Raw genomic sequence first — 15,981 nt, 5'->3', positions numbered from 1 at the left:
AAGGGCGCGGCTCACTTGTCCAGATTACCAGCAAAGTTCTGTTTTAAAAGTTTAAAGCCTTTCTGGAGATTTGAGAAGATTAAGATTGAGTCCCCAATCTCCCCCCTGTAAAGTAACCCCAAGAAGGGGACAGAATAGGAGCATTTAAATGGCAGGTTGGCAAGCCACATGGGAGAGGTCTGAAACAGGCCACGAGTTCTACACCCCCCACTCCATGGAAGAAGGGGGAGGAGAGGCCAGAGTGAGGGTGGGGGAGAAAGAGATGCCATCTTGCCTGGCGTAGTATGTCTTGAATGGTGAGGGCTCCTCTGGCGGTTCCACACAGGAACTTGAGGGCCGGGCAGCTCATCTAAGCCCCCAAATCTTGCTGGGAGAGCAATACCTGAAGGAGAGACCACTCGCCCCTGTCCAGGGAGTAGCAGCCGTGGGCAGAGACATTCTCTAAACTCACCCCAATTCAGTGACCTTTCTCCTCGTGGCTAAAGTCTGACCATTAGAGACTCCATTGCATTTAACAGTGGAGTGGGAGAAGGGCTCAAACATGGCTCCTCTTACATTTCTCTGATTATCTCCCCAGAACAGATCAAAGAGAGCTCTGGCTTGGGACCCCTGGGAGGGGTGGGGTCCCTAGAACGGCCACGTGTCTCCTTGGTCTGGGGGGGGGGGGGTGTTAAAGAGACACTTCCTCTCATGTCTCAAGAGTCCCTGCCTGAAAGCAGGGTTTTCTAGAGACCAAAAAATATTAGAAATGCATTGAAATGCAAAGAAGGGCCTTTGTCTCTCAAAAGGATTTGGACAGAGGGAGTTTCCTCAAGCAAAGCATCTGCTCCAGGAAAGATTTTAGAGGCAGGGGAGTGTCTAGATTGTAAACAAGTAAAAATTTTTAGTTTTCCAAATCCTTGCAGCCTCTCTTGTATCTCTTAGAGACAGAGAGCCAACAAAAGAGGCCTTTTGTCAAACCGCAGCAATTCCTCAAGAATTGTGCCAGAGCTTAGAGCTCCCACCAACGACCCAAGCCCGACCCAAGGGCTTTGGAAAAAGTCTTTTACCTTGTCCAGAGTTCCGAATTGCCTGATAAGAATTGAGGCCTTTTCACCTGAAATGCAAGTAGAGTGAGACAGAACATAGATATTCTCCCTACTACCTTAGAGATAGAGTGAGACAAAGAAGGAACACAGATTCTTCCCAGAATACTGCCTGAACAGCTCAAAACCCAGATTGGTTCTGAGTGCCCTGAAAAGGATGGGGTTTGGTTTGGTCACCAAATTATCTAGCTTCTGGTGTTCGTTTCGTCAGGGAACCAAATGTTGAGGTCTAGATTTGGGGTACCTAAATGAAATTAGGGTTTAGTTAAGGTCTTGTGGCAGGTTTGGGGTACAGGAAGTCAAGCAAAGCTCCCCTGTAACCCCCGTGGATCTGGCGCAAGGATACGATGATAAATGAGGTCTAGTAGCGGCACGAGTCCCCAATAAAAGCATTTATTAGCCCGAGAGCTAGATTGATAAAAGAGGTTTATTATTGAGTTTAGAAGTAGGAGATAGGTGAAGGTAGAGATCAGGAGGACACCGGACAGAGGGTCCAGTGGACAGAGAGTCCTCACATGGCTAACATGTTTGGAATCTCTGCAAAGAGGGGTTCCCAGTGGGGTCCTTTTATAATAGGAGACTTAGCTGGAGGGACTTTTGGGTGTAGCCCCAAAGTTGGCTCAGATCCGGATGGGGCTGGGACAGGTCCAGATCTTCTATTGGAATTCAAAGGGACCAGGATTTGTGAGTTAAAGGGTAATTTACATTATTAACTAGGAGGGGGTTTGGGAATCAAAGATAGGAAGTTTTCTCACATCATAAGGAGTGGGGGCTGAGCAGCAGCCCCAGAATCTGGTTCAAGAGGTGAGGGGATGGGATATTGTGGGACCCAAGGTCCTGATGGTTTTGGAAGGGATTTACAAGCCTCCTGATAAGGACTACAATGGAGAGCAGAAGTATCTTGTACCCTTAAAGAAGTGAAAAGGAGGGAGGTCATCTAAAAGGTGGGTGGTCATCTAAAAGGTGGGTTTCTACCATCAGTTCCCCTGTAGCAAATTTTACCAGCAGCATTCTGCAGTGCTGTCTTAATTTGGGGTCTTGAGATAAGGCCATGAAGACTTGGACATAAGGAATTTCAGTCCATTTGCCTTGTCTCTGGCAAAACATATCAAGTGGCTGGATTGTACTGAAGCTAATTGAGCCATTAATAGGCCATTTTTCCTGGTTCTCCAAGATATATTAAGGCCAGGCAGCATTGCAAAAGTAAATGAGCTTTTTGGTCTTGAAATCTTTCAAGCCAAATTTGTCTCTATTTTTTAAGAGACAGCCTAAAGGAGAATCTTTAGGAATAGAGGAAGTGAGCTGTCCCATTTTGCCACAAGCCTCAGATTTTTCAGTTCTGTAACTTTTCATTCTCCTTAGGCATAGAGAGAGAGACAGAGAGACAGAGAGACAGAGAGAGAGACAGAGACAGAGACAAAAACTTTCCTTTATTAAGGGGACTTTTTGTCAAGTCACAGGAATTCCTGGTCAAGCATCCCCAGACAGAGAATTCTGTTGGGCATGGAGCCCCAGACAACCCAAAAATTTCCAGGAATTTGGGCTATCCTTGTTATAGAGTAGACCACCAGAAAAGAGGGGCTTACCTCAGCCAGGCTCTTGGGCATCCCAGTACGGGCCACCAAATGTTGAGGTGTGAGAATAAGGGGGAGAGAGACCCCCTCTGCACAGAGACACACTCCAAATGTGAAAGAATTCACAGATCCTGAAATCTGTGGCAAAAAGAAGTTTTATTGATCACTAAGAAAGAATTATCTTAGCAGACAAATCTCTAAAGAGATTGACAAAGAGTGTGTTAACAGATCTCTGTTTTATGGGCAAATCCTGGTCTGGGGGCTAAGGGCATTTTGAGCTGATTATCAGACCAAGATCTCCAATTGAATAAGCTACTAGGAGTGGTCCTGGACTAATTTTCAACTCAAGAGAGGATGTAGCTAGTTCCCATCAAGATTTCCAACAGAATGAAACCACTTATCTTGATTTCCTGAGGTGGGCTTCTCTCAGAGGAGAGTTTCTCAAAGTTTTCTCCCCCATTGCCCCAAAAGACAAGGAGGACACAATTTGCATCATTATCATCTATTCCATATCTGTCCATCATCTCCCCAAGGGTAGCATTGGAGACTTTGTCAGATTCTTTGTTGGAGTCTAGATTTAATATAGCTACACCATTTTCCTGATCCATCAGTTCTGTTATACTGTCAAAAAAGGAAGGTTTATCTGGAATGACCTGATTTTGATGATGCCTTTATGGACTCATATAATCATTCTTCCTTTTCAGGATACTCACAAACCATACCTTTTATAATGTGTTTTAAAATGTTTCTGAGAGCTAAAAGCAAAATTCATTGAATCCTAGAAGACAGAATTGTCCATCTTTCCTTTTTAAAAATATGGAAATATTTGCCCTTCTTCAGTTTTATGGGATCCCTACAGCAGTCATCTCAGTTTCAGTGCCCTGACATTTTGTAATAGGCAAGACATTTCCTCTGGGGTCCCTCCTTTAGGGACAGTCTTTGATTTCTGTGACCTATTTTTTTCCATTAATGGAAAAATATTTAAGTACTAGAATATACCCTGAAAAAGGAACTTCTACATAAGAACTGATGATGCAGGTCATCCTTAATGCTAATTGGTTCTCTCACCTCTGATCCAACCCTGGGGCAGATAGAGTCTTTAAATAATTAGTCTGGGAGATGTGGGGGGTAGTTCCCATGCAGGGAGTCACCCTGACTGTTACATCTCTCTGAGTCCCTCACCCTTATCTTGTCTCCAGGATGGGGTGTGTCTTGCTCCCCAAGGAAGCCTGAATAGAAGTTCTGGCTGTGACCCTATTGGTGCTGAATCCCCAGGTGGCTGCAGGCAGACACAGCCCAGGTAAGTAAAGAGCAGCAGCTCCTCCGAAATCTCAGGTGGGGCTGAAGGAGCATCCTTCTCTCTAGGCCCAGACCAAAGGAAGCACTTGGGACAGGATGGTCCTCAGGTAGATGGGCAGTAGGGGAAACTGATTTTCAGGCTCCCCTCCCCACTAACTCTTCCTTTGGCCCTTTCTTTCTTTCCCCCTTTTCCCAGGGTTCTAGGACTTGATGCAGCCCCCCTCCAAGAACTGAGGGCTCTAGTTAATTTATCAGTAATATCAGTCACCTACTATCTGTCAGGGACTGGGCTACAGCTAAGGACAGAAAGAAGGGCAAAGTTCAATCCCTGCTCTCAAAGAGTTCAGTTTAATAGGGAAGACAACATGCAAATGACTCTAGAGATAAGTTATCTACAGGACAAATGGGACATAGTCACCAGAGGGAAGGTACTAATAACAAAGAGGATCAGGAAAGGAGCAGAAGATTTGAACAGATACTTGAAGTTCCCCTGGGAAATTAAAGGCAGTCGTGGGGAGGAAGAGAGTTCTGAGCAGGGGAGAGCCAGAGAGGGCCCAGAGTGGGAAGAGGAGAAATTGAAGGGAGGAAGAGCAAGAAGGTCAGAGACTTGGATAGCAGAGTTGGGAGTGGGGTTAGCGTTGGGAATGTAGAGTTTAAGAAAGATGAAAAGGTAGGAGGGGGAAGGTTGGGAAGGGCCTAGAAGGTCAAGCAGAGATTTTGTATTTGATCCAGTAGGTGAGAGGGAGTCACTGGAAATTTTTAATTAGGGGTGGGTGACATGGTCAGCACTGCCAAGGTCTGCTACTCCTATCTCAGTTTTCCTATCCTGCTGTATTCCTTCACAGAGTCTGCCTGATATGCTGGAAAGGTTTCGATTTGACTGTTACTGAGGAGGAAGAGTAGACTTTCCTGGATTAATTTCTCAGGTATAATTCCAGGGCCATAAGGAGGATGGAGTATTTGGGATCACTCCTGGTTTTCATGGATAACATCATGGAGGAGTAAGAGGAAGGTCTTTCCATCTATTACTTTGGGGAGGATTAAAGGGCTGGGCTGAAGAGACCAAGGGGTCTGACCTAGACTGGCTTATCTCCTGTCTCCATGATCCCTTGCTAATGCACTGAAAAAAAAAAAAAAAAAAAGCACCATGTTCCCCAATCCCCCACTCCCCCGGGTCAGATCCCAATCCCTCAGGGCCATCTCAGCTCTCCACGCTGTTGCTGCTCTCCCAGAAGCCCCAGTCTGGATCCAGAGGCCTCTGCCATGACACAGCGGGGTGAGATCCTGGGCAGTGAGGGAGTCTTTGGGGTGGGACACAATCCTCCAGATAATATAAATATTGCAGAAGAGCAGATAAGAGCCTTCTGGGATGTGACACAATCTTCCTCCAGATAATATAAATATTACATTGGGGCAGATAAGAGCCCTCTGGCACTGTCCATATTATGTCCCCACAGCCTGGCCTGGAATCTGGAAGGGACAATCATGGCCTTTCTGGATCCTGACCTGCTCTAGAGCTTTCTCCAGGAACCTGAACACCCTTTGAACTTTGTCACCTGCACTCTTCTGGGGAAGAGGATGCCCAGTGTAACACCCATTGTCCAGGGCTAGGCAAGGGAAAAGGGGCCTTCTGGAGATAGTTTGTAAGGGCCTGAGATATGGAAAGCCAAGGGCAGTGGGACCTCCCAGTTCTAGCAGGGTGATGGCAGCTTAACCCAGATGACAAGTCCAGAGCCCCCTAGTATCAGCCAGGGATACTGAACAAGTTCTGCCACCATGTGGACAGCCATATGAACTACACCTATTTAAGTAGGCTCCCTGGCAGAAGTTAAGTCAATCTTTTATTAAGCACTTACTATATGCCCATCACTGTGTTAACTTTGGGGATACAAAGAAAGATAAAAAGTCCCTGAGGATGACAAAATGAAAACAACTGTATTGTAGAATGGTTGTACCCTACTAGACCTTCACGTATTCTGATCAATAAGATCAATAAGAACTTGGTTCCTTTCCAAGTTGGGAAGGGGAAAGCAAACAAGTGCAGTTCCCTTAAACCAGAAGAAGAGTCACTCTCCCCCTCTAAGTGCCTGTGAACAATCAAAGGAACGTAGAAACAATAACCGATTGATTAAGATAGGGCCAGTTTTCAGATAAGACACATATGGTTTGCTTGGGATGCATAAGTCTGAGAAAAATCCAGAGTTTCAGTTTCTGGATCTATTCTGTTTCTGGTCAGCAGAACCCAGGGCCTTAGTTAAGGGTCTCTAGACAGCAGGAAAAGAGCCATCGTGCAAACAATGAAATAAGGTTTTCTAACAGTTCCCACAATGGAATACAATTTTCTCATGAGAGAAAAACTGGACCCTACCTATCATTGAATATGTTGGAGTCCAGCTCCTGTTGTGAGATGAAGGATGTGACAACATACCAGGGCCAGGTGGAGAAGTCCTGTTTATGGACTCTTCTATCATAGGTTTGATACAAAGTACACTTTTAAAATTCCTAGAGCTTAACAAAATCTACTATGATATAAATTATTAAAGCCCTTAAGCCCCAGATCTTGGCTACTTAGACAGAGATGTAAATAGTTGAGATATGCATCAGAGTAAAGTTTATTATACCATTATCTCAGGTATCTTTCTCCCAAATACATTTAATCTCCTTGTGGACATTCTGTCCTATCCTAAATTCAAAGGTTTAGTTTTTAATCCAAAGAGTAGTGTTTGCATTTTGCTTGAGTCGCTAGATTATTAATTTATCATATTGAAAAGCATTCCAAGTTTTGAGTCTTACAGTAGTCTTACCTCCTGGACCTCTACAGAATAGAAAGGGAACTGAGCTAACTCCAGAAGTGAGTCACAAGGTAGAGCCAGTGTGGGTCACTCAATTCCCACAATTCAACCCTTGCTGAACTAATATCAGTTTCCTCTTACATACAATCCTTTCTGGTCAGATGGCCACCATAAGAGCAGATGCTTATATCCTGTCACTCATAATATTAGCTTCCTAATCATTCTCTTTGTCTGGTTTCTGTTCACTTTTTCCTTAAGAGCAAATCTAAGTCATTCCTCTCTTTATAAATTGCAGTGGCTCCCTATTGCTTCTGTGATCAATTAGTATTTTCTATTTATTTCTTCACAACCCTACATTATATAATAATTCCCCTTTTGTTGCACTCTGTGATCTATACAAGATGGCCCTTTCCTCACACACCGCACTCATCTCCCATCTCTTTTGTCCCAGGCACTCCCCATTCCTAGCACATTCTCCCTCCTTATCTTTCTCTCAGGGATCCCCAGACCAAGCTGTATTTTCTGGGGGCAGACTTTCCTGATCCCCCAGATGCCAGTGTCTCCCCTTTCTCTTCTACCATCTGTATTCATGCTGTCTGTACTGTTATGTACACTTGTCACTCCATTTGCATGCAGAGCTGGCAATGTTCCATATTTTATATTTGGGCCCTAACCTGATAGCACACAGGCAGCACTTGATAAATGCTCGCTGAAGGGCTGACTCTCTTGGGGAAGTACAGCCCTACCCAGAGAGGGAAACAATGTTAAATTTGTAGGAAGCCATGAGGTGGAGGTGAGGGGCAGAGGTAATGGCTGGTATAGAGGCCGTACACACGGGTGGAGTTGGGAATGAGATGCTGAGTCTGGGGAGCAGCAAATGGGCTAGTTTGCTGACAGGTAAATTGTGCATGAGAGGGAATAACAGGAGATGCTGGAGAGATAGGCTAGAGTCAGACTGGGAGGGCTCTGGATGTCAAGGTTGGGTTTTTGAAATTCTTTCAAGATCCATAGGGAGCCACTGCAGCTTCTTGAGAAGGGAAGTTAAGTGGTCAGACTTATACTTTTTAACATCTACTTTGTTATTTGTGGGGTGGATGATATGAATCAGTAATCGTTACTAAGTGCCTACTATGCGGCAGGCCCTATACTGAAGGTTAGCCTTGCACATGAAAAGGATCATTTACTGCCCTTGGGAAGTTTACATTCTAGGAGGACTTAAGCCATGTCTGGGAGGGGACGCGCGGGAGGGAGCCCGGTCCCTCGGTCCCACAATGGGCGCGGAGACGTCCCATCACAGCAGGGGCTGGGGCCCTCTCAGCATCGGGGCTAAAAGGGATGAGATTCTGGGGGAGGGAGGGCAGGGAGCCCCAGGAATCCGGCAGCTGGAGGGGGTCTGTCACCGGCCAGGATCTCTACAGAGGGGCTGGGGAGGGGGATGAAGATCAGAGGGAGGACTCGGGTGGTTGCTGGGTAAACTCCCCGGGAGGGTTGGCCCCAGACTGGGGTGGCTGAGAGGAAGCCGTGATGCCCCAGACAGTTTTGCTCTGGGAGCAAATTCCCGGTTTGCAATGTGACTTCGGAAAAGACGCTAAGCAGTCTCTGGACCTGGGAGGGAGGGCGGGATGGGGTGGGAGAGGTGGGGGAGGAAGAAGGCTGAGCATGTGCAGGAAGGGTAGATGGCTGAAGTTCAGGGTCTAGTGTTATAGGACCAGGCTGCAGTCTTGGGAGGAAGGAGATTGGTCAGGGCTGACCTACCCCGGATGTCCCCCCAGAGCACTTCACCTTGCAGTTTAAAGCAGAGTGTTACTTCGAGAACGGGACGGAGCACGTGCGGCATGTGCACAGAGCCATCTACAACCGGCAGGAGTACGCGCGCTTCGACAGCGACTTGGGGAAGTTTGTGGCGGTGACGGAGCTGGGGCGGTGCAGTGCAGAGTATTGGAACAGCCAGAAGGAGATCCTGGAGAACGTGCGGGCGGAGGTGGACACTGTGTGCATATACAACTACAAGTCCTATAACTCCTTGTCAATGCATATGCACGGTGAGTGTGCGCCTGGGAGGGGCTCCACCCAAAGAGAGAGAGGAGTGAGCGGGGAAGGGGCGGGCATCCTGGGGAAGGGGCAGAGCTGGGAGGGAAGAGAGGGAAGAGTTAGAGATGGGAGGGGGCACGTGGGGTGGTGAGAAGATGGGAGCTCAGAAGAGCAGGTCAGGGAAAGAGACCCCTAAATCGACAGAGACAAGGGGGAAGCAGGGATGGAGGGAGGGGGAGAAGAGATGGGAAAGTGAGAAAGAGAAGAAAGGCACAGGGGAAGAATTAGGAGCAGAAAAACTGGAAAGAATGAGGAGGGCAAGGGAAGGGAAGAGAGAGGAGGAGGAAGAGGAGAAGACTAAGGGGAAACTGAGAAGAGGGACAGAGGGAAGGGGGAAGAAACCTGTTCTACCATCAGGGATTTTATGTCCCTGAGTTCCTTTTCCTCTGATGTTTTTACTTCTTCCGATTCAAATTCAGATAAATTGCATTGAGAACAAGCCAAAAGCCCTTCTCCAATAAATGACTCCCATTTATACAATGCAAAAATGGTTAATATCCATGTAGATAAAACAGTGGGATAGAGGGCCAGGCAGGGAGTCAGGGAGAATCATCTTCCTAGACCAGATCTGGTCTCGGAAGTTTCCTTGCCATATGAACCTGTGCAAATCCCTTCACCTAGTTTGCCTTAGTTTCCTCATCTGTAAAATGAACTGGAGGAGGAAATGCAAAGTACAAGAGACTTCTGCCAAGAAAACCCCAAATGTGGTCAGAAAGAGTTGGACAAGACTGAACAAGAATGATACAAAGTTAAATCTCCCAAGTCCTGAGTGCTCAGGGGTCAGGGAACTTTTAACATCAGAAATAGAATGGCTCCTTTTTTTTAATCCACAACATGGACTTCAGCAAATGCTTGGCCATGCCCTGCTCTCTCCTGTCTCCACCATGTTCTCTCCCTCTCTCCCCTTTCCCCAGTCTTCTTTGACAACTCAGACTCTCACAATAGAGGCCTCATCACTGACATTGTCTTTCTCCAGGGCCCCTGGACGCTGGGTCAGGATGCTCAAGTTTCTACTGGGTCTAGATGTTCCCCACAGGGCTCCTGATTCAAAATTTCTTTAGTGCATTGGTAACATCTCTTAATATTTGAGCTGGAAAATTTTCTTAAACTAGTTAATTATCTATGATCTGCTTTGGGAAATCATTCATTACAAAGTATCTATTTATGATGAGAAAACTTGCCTGCAGATCTCTCCCCACATCACTGAACCCTGATGAGCCTGGGCTAAGCTAATTCAGTACCACAAACTCCTGGGGCTACTTCCTGTTATCTTAGATTTCTAGTTTCAGGGGAGCTTGAATGTCTTCCCAGATGGCCATTTCTGGTCCTGGGAGAAGGGGAGACTGAGCCTGCTTAGGGAGCAGAGGTGGGGGCCAGACCAGGAAGCCCTGCTCTGGCTCCTCTCTCAAGAGCTTCCTCTTTTCTCCAGCTCACCCCAAGGTGACTGTGTATCCATCCAAGATGGCTCCCCCGGGACACCACAACTTGCTTGTCTGCTCTGTCAGCGGTTTCTATCCTGGGGACATCAAGGTCCAGTGGTTCCTGAATGGGCGGGAGGAGACGGCAGGGGTGGTGTCCACGGACTGATAGGCAATGGAGACTGGACCTACCAGACGCTGGTGATGCTGGAGATGACCCACCGGCGTGGAGATGTCTACACCTGCCAAGTGGAGCACTCCAGCCTTCAGGGACCTGTCCACTTGGACTGGAGTGAGACAGAGCTCCCTCACCCTCCAGTGCTCACATTGCTCAGGATGTGGCACTAGCTCTGGGATCCCCTCAGTGTGTCCTGTGCCCCATTTTGTTCTGCTCTGGCCTAATCCAAGCCCCATATGGTGCTGCCTCCCCCCTTTCCCCAGCAGAGCCCCCAATGACAGTGCAGAACTAAGAGCTATGAACACCTAGGGCTTTGTTAGGCTCCCCCTGGCCCCAGCCCTGAGATCTGACCTCCCTCCAGGGTCAGCTCCCTCCAGGATCTTGTGATCAGCCTAGAGACCCTTTTCCTCTGGGGTAGGGGAGAAGGATGGATGTCAGTGTCCCCTGAGGAGCTTTTACTTCCTGAGTCCCAAAGGCCCTTTGCTCCTCCATTCCTGCCTTCCTTAGACAGGATTTAGCTTCTCAGGCTCCCCTCAGACCCCTCTGTTCCCCATATGGGACTGGGGAAGGTTAGACCCTTGGTGTCTCCTCTCCCCAGAAGCCCAGTCTGAGTCTGCCCAGAGTAAGATGCTGAGTGGAGTCGGGGGCCTCGTGCTGGGGCTGATCTTCTTGGGGGTCGGCCTCATTGTCCACAAGAGGAGTCAGAAAGGTGAGAGACTCTGGGGGAAGCCCTGAGCCCCCTGCCCTCCATGGTCTCCTGCAGGGCAGAGAAGATCCTGGATTGTGCCAGAAATCTGGCCCCGGGTCAGGAGGGAGGGATGGTCTGGCTCTGGCTCTGGCTCTGGCTCCTGCTCCTCCTCCCCAGGACTTTATGGTCATTGGTGAAGGGGCCAAATCTCAGGGCTCAGGGGTTTTAGGGAATTCCATATTCCCTTGAGAGGGATCTCAGATTCCAGCTTTTAGCCCCTTCCTCCTCCACTTAAACAGCTGTAGAGGGATGGATAAAGCTTCCTTTGAGGTGTCAGATACTGGACTGAGCAATGTCAGGAGCCCCCTGTCCCACAGTACTAAGGGCCTTGGTTCCCTTTGCTTCTGTGACTCTAAGATTTACATTTATCTCTGTCTGTCTTCCTTCCTTTCTCAGGAAATCAGGGTTCCCAGCCAGCAGGTAAGATCCTTCTGCCAGGTTCTTATAGCTACAGTCATGCCCAGTGGGGCCTTTAGTGGGAACAAGTGGTTCTGCTGGTGGCTCAGACGCACATGGGGACTCTAATGTGACTGTTCTCTGTCCTCTGCAGGGCTCCTGAGCTGATCCCCGAGGCTGTGTCCCCTGGAGCTGTTGCCTCCCCTCTCAGCCTCCCTTTCATGTTTGGGGGCCTCCTGCTTGTTCCCAGATCTCCAGGAGTTTTGCCCCCCTGACCCCTTCCTGGAGTAGCTCCTTTGCTGAACCTTCGACTCTTCTGGATTCTTTGGGGGAGTTTCCCCAACAGCCTCAGAGACTCCCTTTACCTCCTTTCTTTCTGTACCAGGGTTTTATCATTTTTGTTCCTTGAGCCTTCCCCCCAAATTAGGAGGCTGAGAATCAGCTGGTGTTTGGTGACACAGAGACAAAGTGGGGGAGCAGAGGGAGGAAGCTTCAGCCCTTGGGATTAGTAGCATCTGTCAAAGTGAGAAATGCCTCCAGAGGTGAAGATTGCCATCCATGCTCACATGGTGCCTCCATTTCCTTCCATAATTCCTGCAGAGGGTGAACACCCAGCATGCTTCCGGTCTTTCTCTATGTTTCTTGACTTTAAATGGAGACCAATGTCCCGCATAGTGTCTGCCCAGAAATCCTTAGCTATTCCTGTATGATGGTGTCCCTCATTCTGCTGATGTTTCTCTCTGTTTCCTTCTATTCACTTCTCCTCCATTTTTCTTTGATGATTTGCTGTGGCCTGTGCTTCTCTTTCATGTGCTTCTCCTTTATATTTTTAACAAATTAAAGTTTTAGGAATGTTTTTGTGTTTATGTTATATTAATTGCTTAATGTATCCTACCCTCACTGGCCTTCAACCATAACAAAATTTTAACTCAAGACTTCCACAGTAATCATTGCATTGATCACATATCTCTAACAGTATATGCAGCAATACATATGCATAGTCTTCTCACTTCTTCCATGAAATGTTTGTTTTCTTTTCTCTGTGGCCAAGCTTGCTAACTAATTATATTAACATTTAGCCCCATTCCTCCTACCCTATTTTGTGATCTTGGGTATGTTTCTTTCCCTAGTTCTGCTTAGAATATTTTGTATCAGTTAATTTAAGTTTTCAAGTCTTCCCAAGTTTCTCTCAATTATTCATTTTTGTGCTTTCTCCTATTACAACACAATTCCATTATATTCATATGCCACAGTTTGCTTAGCCCTTTCTCACTTATGGATACATAGGTCATTTTTTTGCTACCACAAAGTATTGCTATTGTGGAAAAATTTGTTTTGATTTTCATAATTATTGATATATGTGTAATGAGCATAATAATAATTTGGTGTTTCAGATTTATCATTTTTCCAGCAGACTCTTTAAGTTAGAGTCTTACGATGAAAACTTGTAATGATCACTTTTTGTTGACTGATGACAGAAAAGTTGACACCCAATCACCCCAATATTTGAAACAGTCACTTAAGGAGTGTTCCCATAAGACAAAAGAACCTATATTTTCCTTTACTCATGAGTTTCTCGTGGCAAATCACTGAGGCTCTGAAAATGATCATATTGTAATCTGCCTTCCCTCACTCTTTTCACATATTATTTGTCCATAAAGTTTTTACCTTTCTTTGCCAGGAGAACTTTCAGTTTGCAAATGGTGTTCCTCACTCTGGAAGTGAATGAAACTCTATATAGAAAGATCAAGGAGGAGTGTGATTGAGAAAAACTTTCTCATTAAATTTGACAAATAAGAACTCCCCATTAACTTTGGATAGATCAATTTCAGTTAAATAATGAAATCAGAAGCCAGAATGTAGAGCATTAAAATGGAGACTAAGAGGAGAGGAAATGAAGGTACCAATTTTATTTTTTGATGAATTTATTTTTTTAAACTTTAAAGATAAAACATCAACAACAACAACAAAAAGTAGAAAGAGGCAGAAAAATAAAAGCAAAAACCAAAAATCTGTTGTCATGTACTCAACAGAACATTGGGGAGGACTGAATATATGTAACAATAGATTTCCATTTTAAAAAAGCATATATGATAAAAGACATTGATTTCACAGCTGTCTACCTTTGCTTCCTTGAAGGGTTTTTGTTGTTGTTCTCTGCTATGCATTTTAAAATTTATTCTTTTTTTCTCTTTCCTTCCATTCTCATGTTCCACAAGCAGATTGCAGTTAAGCACAGATATGTTTATGTCAACATATACATACATACAGAGACACATGTACAAATTTATACATACATACATGTATATATGATGAGAGTAAAACTGCTTGATCTGAGTCAGCCCTGTAAAATTATGTAAAATCACTAGCAAAATGTCTTCTTTGATCTACAAACCCAAATGGTCTTGCATCCTCTAGAGCAAGATAAGCCTTCTTGAAGGAAGTCAAGATTCCAGGCAAGATTTCACATCCACTCGAGAATTCTCTTAGACCCATGCATAAAATGTGTCTTCAGAAAATAAATCCTTTGCAGATCACTTCTCTCTTGAGAATGATATGCCCACCAAGAGAGTCCCTCTTGGTGTTTTCTTTAACAATAAAGCTTTTTGCCATAGCCTTTGGGTTTAGCGAAATTAGTTTGCTGCAAACTCATGAACTCACGCCTTGGACAGCTGACCCTCACCCATTCCTACCTCACCTCTTCTTCGGGTACCCTCAGCCCTCATCATATACAGCCATGTAATATGCATATATACAAACATACATTTCAAACTATTAATATGACAAACATAATTTAGATTTTTCTCTTGATGACTTTTTTTTTTATGTATAGCTTTGTCTGAGATCAATGATTTCTACCCCTATTTTTTTTTACCTAATAAATTCTATCTCTGATGTTTGTTTATATCTCTTATTTTCTATTTCTGCTAACTCTTCTACTTCTACTTATTGACTTGCTTTGGAGGAATATGTGACTGAGATGACATGATAGCATAGGATCAAGGGTGCACGTAGTGGAGTTTGTATTAATAAGAAGGGCCACCTCTTCGCATGAGATAACTAAAGAATAAGGAAAGGCATTCAAATTATGTGAGATGAGCAGAAGGGGAAAAGAGGGAGCTCTCAACAAATGTAATATATTCAACAAATTATGTAAACATACCTTAATTTCTCCCCTGTAATCATTATCAATAACACCACCTAAAACATGCACTTGCTAGACCAGATCTAGAAAATAATTGTCCATAATATCCAGAGGGTAATTTAATACCAATGCCAGTATGACATAATTGTTGGCCTTGAGCTATTTGTAAATTAGGAGTCATCATCCTGGAGAGAGGAGTACCTTCTCCATCAGCTAGAGGTCTATTATTCAGTTGTTTTAGAACTTCAAATAAATTTTCTTTCCATTTTCTCAAATCACTATTATCACCTAATTTCTTTAATTTTTCCTTCAATAATCCATTCATTCTTTCTATAAGTCCTGCTGCTTGAGGATAATAAGGAATAGGATAAATCCATTCAATATTATAATTACAATATAGTTCAATTTTTTTCCCTTTAAAATGAGTGCCATTATCACTCTGGATTTGCATGGGGGTGCCATAATATAATGAAACAATGTCTAAAGTTTTACAGGTGTTCTTTTGTGTAGCTTTCTTATATGGACAAGCAATAAGTATCCCAGAGTAGGTATCCACACAAGTACAGGCATATTGGTACCCTTGATTCATAGGCAATGGGCCTATATAATCAATTTGCCAGATTTGAGCAGGTAGTGTACCCCGAGCCAGTTCCCCAGTCACCTTCCTGGGTAAAGGGCACTGACTAAAGAGCTGACACTGGGAACACTCTTGAGATATTTGTTTAAATAAGTCAAGAGGAATATTGATTCCCCTATCTAATGCCCACCTGTAAGAAGCAAGTGCACCAAGATGTCCTGCAGCAGTGTGGATCCATTTTCCTAACATTAGGTCATCATCCTTAGTGGGAATCACTTGCAGTGCCTTTCCTTGTATTTTGGATAGTTCATCTGCTCGTGAGTTATACTCACATTCCACGGTATCCATCTTTACATGAGCTCTACATGAAACACAGACACATTAGTATTTTGACACCAATCCCATATTTGTAACCACAATTTCTTGCCCCAGACCTCCTTATCTCTTATTTTCCAATCATGTTCTTTCCACATGGGCATCCAGCTAGTCCATTGGCCACTGCCCATGAGCCAGTAAACAAATGACACTGATTTCCTTTTCCACTCTGTATTGCTTGATAAGCAGCCATTAGTTCAGCCCACTGGCTACTTTGGCCTTCTCCTGTAGCCTCCAGAACAGTATTTTATACTGGATTATATGCTATTGCTTTCCAATATCTTTTTAAGCCTATGTACTTGG

General features: G+C 45.0%; 1 pseudogene; it reads left to right on the top strand.

The window, feature by feature from the left end:
* The first annotated feature begins 3,763 nt into the window (after positions 1-3,763).
* LOC100920224 lies at positions 3,764-14,448 on the top strand (annotated as a pseudogene).
* Positions 14,449-15,981: the final 1,533 nt, after the last annotated feature.

Source organism: Sarcophilus harrisii, chromosome 4 (assembly GCF_902635505.1).
Source record: "Sarcophilus harrisii chromosome 4, mSarHar1.11, whole genome shotgun sequence".
NCBI classification, from domain to species: domain Eukaryota; kingdom Metazoa; phylum Chordata; class Mammalia; order Dasyuromorphia; family Dasyuridae; genus Sarcophilus; species Sarcophilus harrisii.
The sequence above is the reverse complement of the archived record's forward strand: the minus strand, read 5'-3'. Positions and strand labels throughout refer to the sequence as shown.